This window comes from Meles meles, chromosome 3, assembly GCF_922984935.1.
Source record: "Meles meles chromosome 3, mMelMel3.1 paternal haplotype, whole genome shotgun sequence".
Lineage (NCBI taxonomy): Eukaryota > Metazoa > Chordata > Mammalia > Carnivora > Mustelidae > Meles > Meles meles.
The window spans coordinates 157,983,497-157,991,615 of NC_060068.1; positions in this window are offsets into that span (position 1 = coordinate 157,983,497).

The following is an 8,119-nucleotide window of genomic DNA, read 5'->3' on the forward strand; positions in this document are numbered from 1 at the left end:
TATATATATATATATATATATATATATATATATTAGATTGCCATATATTTTTTTTTTGTAAGTCATGGAAGATTTTTGAAGGAGAGAGCTCCAGAATAACTGTAAAGTGAGATTTGAAGAACTTGGGGTGTTATAATAACATATCCTGTCTTTATCTCATAGCAATTATGAGTATCCTTATTTGACTACCTTTATTTTAAGCACCTTTATTAGACCCTCCAGGCAAATTCCACAAATACAGACTTTTTCTAAGTGCTAAGTCTATTAGCCAGTGATGAAGAGTTAGTCACTACTCCAGCCCATATTTGTTCCTCCCTGATGTCATCTCTGTTGGATTTTTCAAACTTGAGGACATACATGGCACAAACCAAGTACAAGAACCAAATGTTGTGCTGTAAAATTAATTTTTTCAGTGTGATTATCTGGGTGTTTGACTTGTCTTTTGACCTCTTTGGCAGCCTTTGTTATCTGGATTCTTGGCTGGCTTCCTCCCTTCAGTGACAAGCAGTGTATGGCTTTGCTTCTCCATAATCTTCATAATCAACACCTCCATTTGTGATAACAAAGTACATTCACCAACACTCTTGTGTGGAGCACTTTGCTTACTTTACAGAAATCAGAGGAAAGGTAAACAGATGCCCTGCTGGATCCCATATTCAGAGCTTACTGGTGACCCAAGGAGAGAACACACTGTGACTTTTCTTTTGGAAGTATCAATGCCTTATACATATCAGAGCAGGATTTTATCTCTATGTCCAATCCAATATAAAATTATCACTCGAGGGGTAGCTGGCTCAGTCAGTTAAGTGTTCAACTCCTGATTTTGGCTCAGGTCTTCATCTCATGGTTGTGAGATTGAGCCCCATATCAGCTTCATGCTGAGCATGGAGTCTGTTTAAGATTCTCTCTGCCCCTCCCCTCTTCCCCTTCCCTCTCAAAAAAAATTTTTTTTAATAAATTAAATTTTAAAAATAAGTAAAGTTATCTCTTGTGGGGCACCTGGGAGGCTTAGTTAGTGAAGCATTTGTCTTCACTTAGGTCATGATCCTGGGCTCCTGGGATGGAACCCAAAGCTGGGCTCCCTGTTCAGTGGGGAGTCTGCTTCTCCCTCTCCTCTGCCCTTCCCCCTCCACTCATGCTGACTCTCTCTCTCTCCCTCAAATAAATAAAATATCTTTAAAATTTTTTTTAATTTCTTTAATTATCTCTTGGAAAGGAGATATTGTTCTTCAAGATGGATTGGAAACCAGATGAGAAAAGCTATGACTCCACATCACTAGATCTGATATTGCCTCTCTTTTGTATCATTCTGAATTGTGAGCAAATTCCATTAGTGTAACCAGGATTCTTTGATATCTGTTTTGTTGAAAACAGGGGGGAAGAAAAGGCAATGCCTTTCTGGCTCAGTCAGAAGAGCATGTGACTCTTGAACTTGAAGTCATGAGCTTCAGTTCCACGTTGGGTATAGAGATTACTTAAAAATAAATAAATAAAGTAGGGAAGGAAAAATTGAAACAAGATGGAATTGAGATAAGAGACTCTTAATCTCATGAAAAAAACTCAGGGTTGCTGGGGGGAGATGGGGTATGGAGAGGGTGTTTGGCTTATGGACATTAGGGGAGAGTATGTGATATGGTGAGTGCTGTTCAGGGCCTATTCAGCCAGACAGCCCCACTCCAGTTGAACTGCCATTTTGTTGTTTATGCAGTAAAACTTAAATTGACCCTGCCCCTCCCAGGGGAACTTACTTAAAAGCAAGTCTGGGAAACCAGTCCCAGGTAACAAAGCCCAAATACAAGGGTGGGTTAGGTCAGGTGGAGACATTCAATCAGTGGGGGCACATACTGTCTCCTAGCTACCAAGGAGTATGGGCCCCACCCTTGGGGTGCCTTTTGGGCACCCATTCTGAATAAGGTGATAGGCTAGTTCAAATGTCTACTATAGGGTAAATTGTAATTCAATTGGCCACTCGTGTGTGACCTAGCATGGCTGTGCAGCTTTCTCTGTGTGTTACAATCTCATTCACCACCTGTGTGTGGCCAGGCCCAACCACATAGCCTTTGCTCTATAAAAGTTAGTCTGTGAGGCAGGGAGGGGTCACCCTCTCTGTAAGGGGCGGCCCCAACTGGTCTGTTTGACGGTCGGTTTGATTCTTGCTGCTTGGCATGAAATAAAGCTTTGCTTGACCTTCACTTTGTATCAGTCTCGCTCCTTTGACCATGGACCCATTATTGGAGAACCCAACACTGAAGTGTGTAAGCCTGACGATTCACAAACCTGTACCCCTGAGGCAAATAATACATGACATGTTAATAAAAATAATTAATATAAATAAATAAATAAGCTTTTAAAAAAGATATGAAAACAGGAAAAAAGTTTTCACAATCTTACTTGAAGTGAAATTTCAATGTGAATATTCAGCCATATGAAAGCTTCCAAATTTTCCAATTTGACATTAATACAAACTTATGGCAGTATTTTTACTTTCCCCCACTAAATCTCCTATTATTAACAAAACAAAGGAAAAATGAGGTTCCTATCAGTATATGTTGTCATGTGTTGAAGGGGCCAGGTAAAAGGTGCTGTTGTCTGAATTGTATCCTCTCAAAATTCATATGTTAAATCCCTAACCCCCAGTGTGACTGTATTTGGAGATCAGGCAATTAAGGAGGCAATTAAGGTTACATGAGTTTGTAAGGATGGGCCTTAATCCAATATGACTGGGGTCCTTATGAGAAGAGAGACACCAGGGATACCTGCACACAAAGGAAGGGTTATATGAAAACACAGCAAAAAGGTGCTATCTGCAAGCCAAGGAAAGAGGCCTCAGGAGAAAATAAACATGTTAATACCTTGATCTTGGACTTCCAGTCTCAAAAACTGTGAGAAAATAAATTTCTATTGTTAAGCCACCCAGCCTGTAGTATTCTGTTATGGCATCCATAGAAGACTAACACATCAGTCAAAAATGTCTTCATGGAGAAAAGTGAGAAAGTCAAGCCTTCAAACTTTTTTTTTTTTAAAGATTTTTCATTCACTCTTTGAGAGCTAGAGAGAGAAAAGCAAACAAGAGCACAAGCAGGGTGGTGGGTCAGAGGGAGAGGGATAAGCCTACTCCCCGCCAAGCAGGAAGCCCAATGTGGGCCTCCCTGAGATCATAACCTGAGCCTAAGGCAGATGCTTAACTGACTAAGCCACCCAGGCACCCCAAGCCTTCAAATTCTTGACCAAATTTATCTTTTTTTGGAATCTGTGGATTTAATTAGGCTGCTTTGGGCAAAAATGATTTAGTCATCTTATTAAGCTAATATTATCAGAGCATTTATAAAACAGCACAACTTTGTGTTCTCTAAGAGTTCAAATAAAAAAAATCACCTGATTAGTGGGATAATTTTTGATGCATTCAACTCTGTGCTGGGAACCTAGTGGAATTTTGGGCATGATAATTTCAACTAGAAACATCTAAAGAAAGAAATTTACCAATATTGTAACTTTGGTTGTATTATGTTGATTCTTCCATGGGCTATAGCTTTCACCTTCCTATCCATATCTCCCAAATTTTCTTCAGTGTACTAGTATTTCTTTTATAATGGAAAACTAAAATATAATTGACTTGAAAACATTATGTGTATGTATGTATATGTAATTCTTATTTACATGTTTTAAGCCAATTACATTTTCATGTTTTATATATTTTATATATTTAAATTATAGATATAGATAGAAAATGGTATATTGTAATGCTATCCACAGTTTATCTAGAGGGTTAGGAATAACTAATTGGGGAAGGATTATGAAAGAAGAAAAAAATAATTGTGACAGCAATGACATGGAAGAAAGAGAACAGAGCATGCTTGGATAAAGGTGTAGTTTGTTGTGCCACTAATGTGGTGAGGATACATATATTATGTAAATTAAGGCTGGATAGACTAGAAATTGATAACTGAAAAATCATAAGTGCCATGTTAGGGAGTTTGGACTTTATTCCTGTAGCAGTGGAATGCATAAATGGTAGCATGAGTGGTGGTGTGAAGGCTTAAAGCAAAGAGACTGGAGCTTGGGAGATAGGTTAGGAGCCTATGAAATAGTCCTTGAGAGAGATGCTCTAAGTCTTGAGGATAGAAGGGATAGGGAAAAGAGGATGGAAAAAAATGACATTGAATAAAGGGAATGTGTGTGGGACTTAGGAGTAGACTGGACATAATGAAGAAAGAAAAGTTCAAAGTCACGATATTGAAAAGGTCCCAGTTCAAAAGATTGTAAGAACAGAAGCTCCATAATCCTGCCTAGGGAACCCTGAAGGAAGAACAGTAAGTTCTTGTTTGGGCAAATGATGCATTAATATTTATCTCTTGTAGAAAAATCCAAATGCTATTTGATAACATGGGGTGGGAGATTAGGAGCAAATTACAACCAGGAGAATTATTCTTCTTTCTAGGAATGAAAGTGTAAACATACCATAAGAAAGAACCAAGAATGAGCCTTTAAGAACCCCCCCCCCCCCCCCCAGCTATGGGGCTGGATGTAGAAGAAAACAAGCAGCCATGATTAGGGGGGTGGTATAAAAAAAAGCAAAAATAGTATATAGCTAGGTGAAAGAAGAATATGATGATACAGAAGGTGTGAATAAAGGCTTGACATATGCTTGCCATAGCATGAACATACTTGCTATTTTGGCCTGACCGAATAAACAGGCTTTAGTAACCAGGGAAAACATTTTATTCCCAGAATCAACAATAGGATGGTGCCTTGTTGTCTAGGATAAGATGGGGCTGGCTATTCATCCTAAGACCCTTCCTTCCTACTTCTTGACCTATAACTTGGCCTCCCTGTAGCTAGCTCTCTTATCTTCAGCCCATAGGGAACATACTCCAGTTAAGAGGAAACTGCATCTCTCTTCTCCAGGCACCTACTCCGATTTCTATTATCTTTTATCAGCTGTAATGCTATCCAAGGTTGTGATTTCAGACAGCAGCAGGCTTGAAAATTCTCTAAGACCAGAGGTTATCCAAACAGCCAATGGGTAAAGTGTAATACCTCACAATTAATAATAATCAAAAGCATTTACAGCTAAAATTGAGACCATCCTGACCACTCAAGAACACAACTCTGTTGATTGATCTTACTCTAAATTCATGACTGCTAACCTCCCATGGGCAATCCTACGACAGATGCCTAATTTATTCTCTTCCCTATTCTCCTAAATTATGTACTAGCTCACATTTTTTTCTTTTGCCTTCAAACCTCCTACCCCCGCAACTTTTCATTATTCTCAGTGATAACATTTATAGAGACAATAGAAGCAATCAGTATCAGCTTTCCACCATCAAATATCAAATTGTACCTGCATTCAACACCCAAACTCTGCATTTTTTCAGCTACATCGAATCTGTATCATTGCTGAATCAAAATTCAGTCCCTTCGGGTGCCTCGGTGGCCCAGTGGGTTAAGGCCTTTGCTTTAGTCTCAGGTCATGATCCCAGGGTCCTGGGATTGAGCCTCGCATCAGGCTCTCTGCTCAGCGGGGACCCTGCCCCCCCCACTGCCCTGCCTGCCTGTCTGCCTACTTGCAATCTCTCTCTGTCAAATAAATAAATAAAATCTTAAAAAAAAAAAATTCAGTCCCTCCACTTGGATCCCAAACCCTCTCAGCAGCTCAATCACTTTGCTTCTGCTATTATCCCCTCTTTACTGGAGCACTTCCATCAACACAGAAACCTGTTCTGATGCTTCAAGTTAACTTTTCAGAGTCTCAGCTCCAGCAGTGAGAATTCTCCAAACATTTAGGTTCTTCCAACAACTCTTTAAGCTGCCCTCATGGGAGGGAGACAAACCATAAAGGACTCTTAATCTCACAAAACAAACTGGGGGTTGCTGGGGGGAGGTGGGGTTGGGAGAGGGGGAGGGGGTTATGGACATTGGGGAGGGTATGTGCTATGGTGAGTGCTGTGAAGTGTGTAAACCTGGTGATTCACAGACCTGTGCCCTCTTCTTTCTATCTTTCTTTCATATCTTCACAAGACTCTTTTACTGAAATGACTTTTACTAATTCTGAAATGTTTTATACTGCCATATCATGGTTATTTTTTCTTTAGTCAAATAAAAATTTATGTTTCCCCAAGCTGTGATGAAGAGTTTCAGAAACCTGGTAACAGAAATATAATAAAAGTACTTTATAAAAGTACTTTGCAAGCTTCATGTTCTTTACTTACTTACCTGAGCAAAATCTTTGGTAAATGGTATGACACATACCACAAAGCCCTCTTGAAGTTTTCTTTTCTTTCTTTTTTTCCTCTATTGTTTCTGTCTCTTTAAGAGACAATGCGATAAACACCATCAAGATATAAGTATTTTTAACATTTAAAAAACTATGCATGTTCTTCAGAACGATAACCAGCAAAGAAATTGAATCAGTAATCAAACTCCCAATAAACAAAAGTCCAGGACCAGGTGGATTCACAGGTGAATTCTGCCAAACATTTGAAGAAGAGTTAATACCTATTCTTCTAAAACTACTCCAAAAAGCAGGAAAGGAAGGAAAACTTCCAAACTCATTCTATGAGGCCAGCATTACCATCTATGCCAAAACTGGATGAAGACACCACTAAAAAAGAGAAGTACAGGCCAATATCCTTGATGAGCATAGATGCAAAATTCTCTAACTGTTAGGGTACGGAGTCGACCACCCCTCAATGAGACAGAGAACACTCTCAATAATGCAAGTCACACAGCGAGGTTTATTTCCAGCTAGCTGGGGTCCAAGTATCTGCCCGGCACAGCGGGTTTCAACAAGGACCCCGAGCACTCAAAGCCAAGGGTTTATATAGCATTTTCAAGGCATTTTCTCATAGCTCCATACATATCTTGGGCCCCACTTTGACAGTTTAACTTTGTTTAACTTTTTGCCACCCCGGTGTCACCCTGGCGGTTAAGTGAGATTTAGGTTTAGAAGAAATTTAACTTTATTTACCTTTCCCTCTGCCTCAGTCTCCTTCAGGTTTATGGTGGGGAGGGCGACCTTAGGCCTCAAGGAGCTGAGCTATTTGTCTCTGGAAATTGGGCTATTGAGAAGATGGCTTCCTTGTTGTAAATCACTAGGACATTTGTAAACTGAGGGAGACTCCTGTCTTGCAGGATTGTGATCTCTGCAAGTTAACTATTTGTTTTTATTAACATCTGGTCCCTGTGACGCCACCGCCTAAGTGCCCTGGTGGTATATGATTGAGTTGTTTTCCCAGGTTTTCGCTAGTTTCTTCTTATCTCAAGTCATGTATGCAGTGTGGGCCGGTTAGGGATGCTCAGTAAAATGGCTTCCCGGCCTTCAGCATGGCCATTCTTTTGCTCACCCACTCTTACAGTGCAAGGTGCCAGCTTTTGCTTTGCCAAGATGGCTGTACTTGTGTCAGGGCTAGACTCAGGTGGGTACAGCCTTGTTTTTCTTGGCCTCCACACCTGGATCTGGTTTCTGGGACTTGTTTTTAAGTCCTCCGGGGGAAGGGGAGCAGGGACAGTTTAAGGGTTATAAAATAGGTCCTTACACAACAAAATACTAGCAAACTGGTCCAACAATAATATCTAAAAAATCATTCACCATGATCAAGTGGGATTTATTCCTGTGTAGCAAGATTGGTTCAGTATTTGCAAGTCAATGTGATACATCAAAAAGTGAAAGTTTAAGAACCATATGATCATTGCAATAAATGCAGAAAAAACATTTAACAAGGTACAATATCCATCCATGATAAAAACTCTCAACAAGTAGGTTTAGAGAGAATATACCTCAACATAATAAATGCCATATATGATGAACTCACAACTAACATCATCTTTAATGGAAAAAAACTGAGAGTTTTTCTCCTAATATCAGGGAAAGACAAGGGTGTCCACTCTCACCACTTTTATTCAATATAATACTGGAGCTCTTAGCCATAGCAATCAGACAACAAAAAGAAATAAAAGGCATCCAAATTGGCAAGAAAAGAAGTAAAACTTTCATTATTTGAAAGACCACCCAAAAACTGCTAGAGCTAAGAAACAAATTCAGTAGAGTCACAGAATACAAAATCAATGTATGGAAATCTGTTGCATTTCCATATACCAATAATGAGACAGCAGAAAG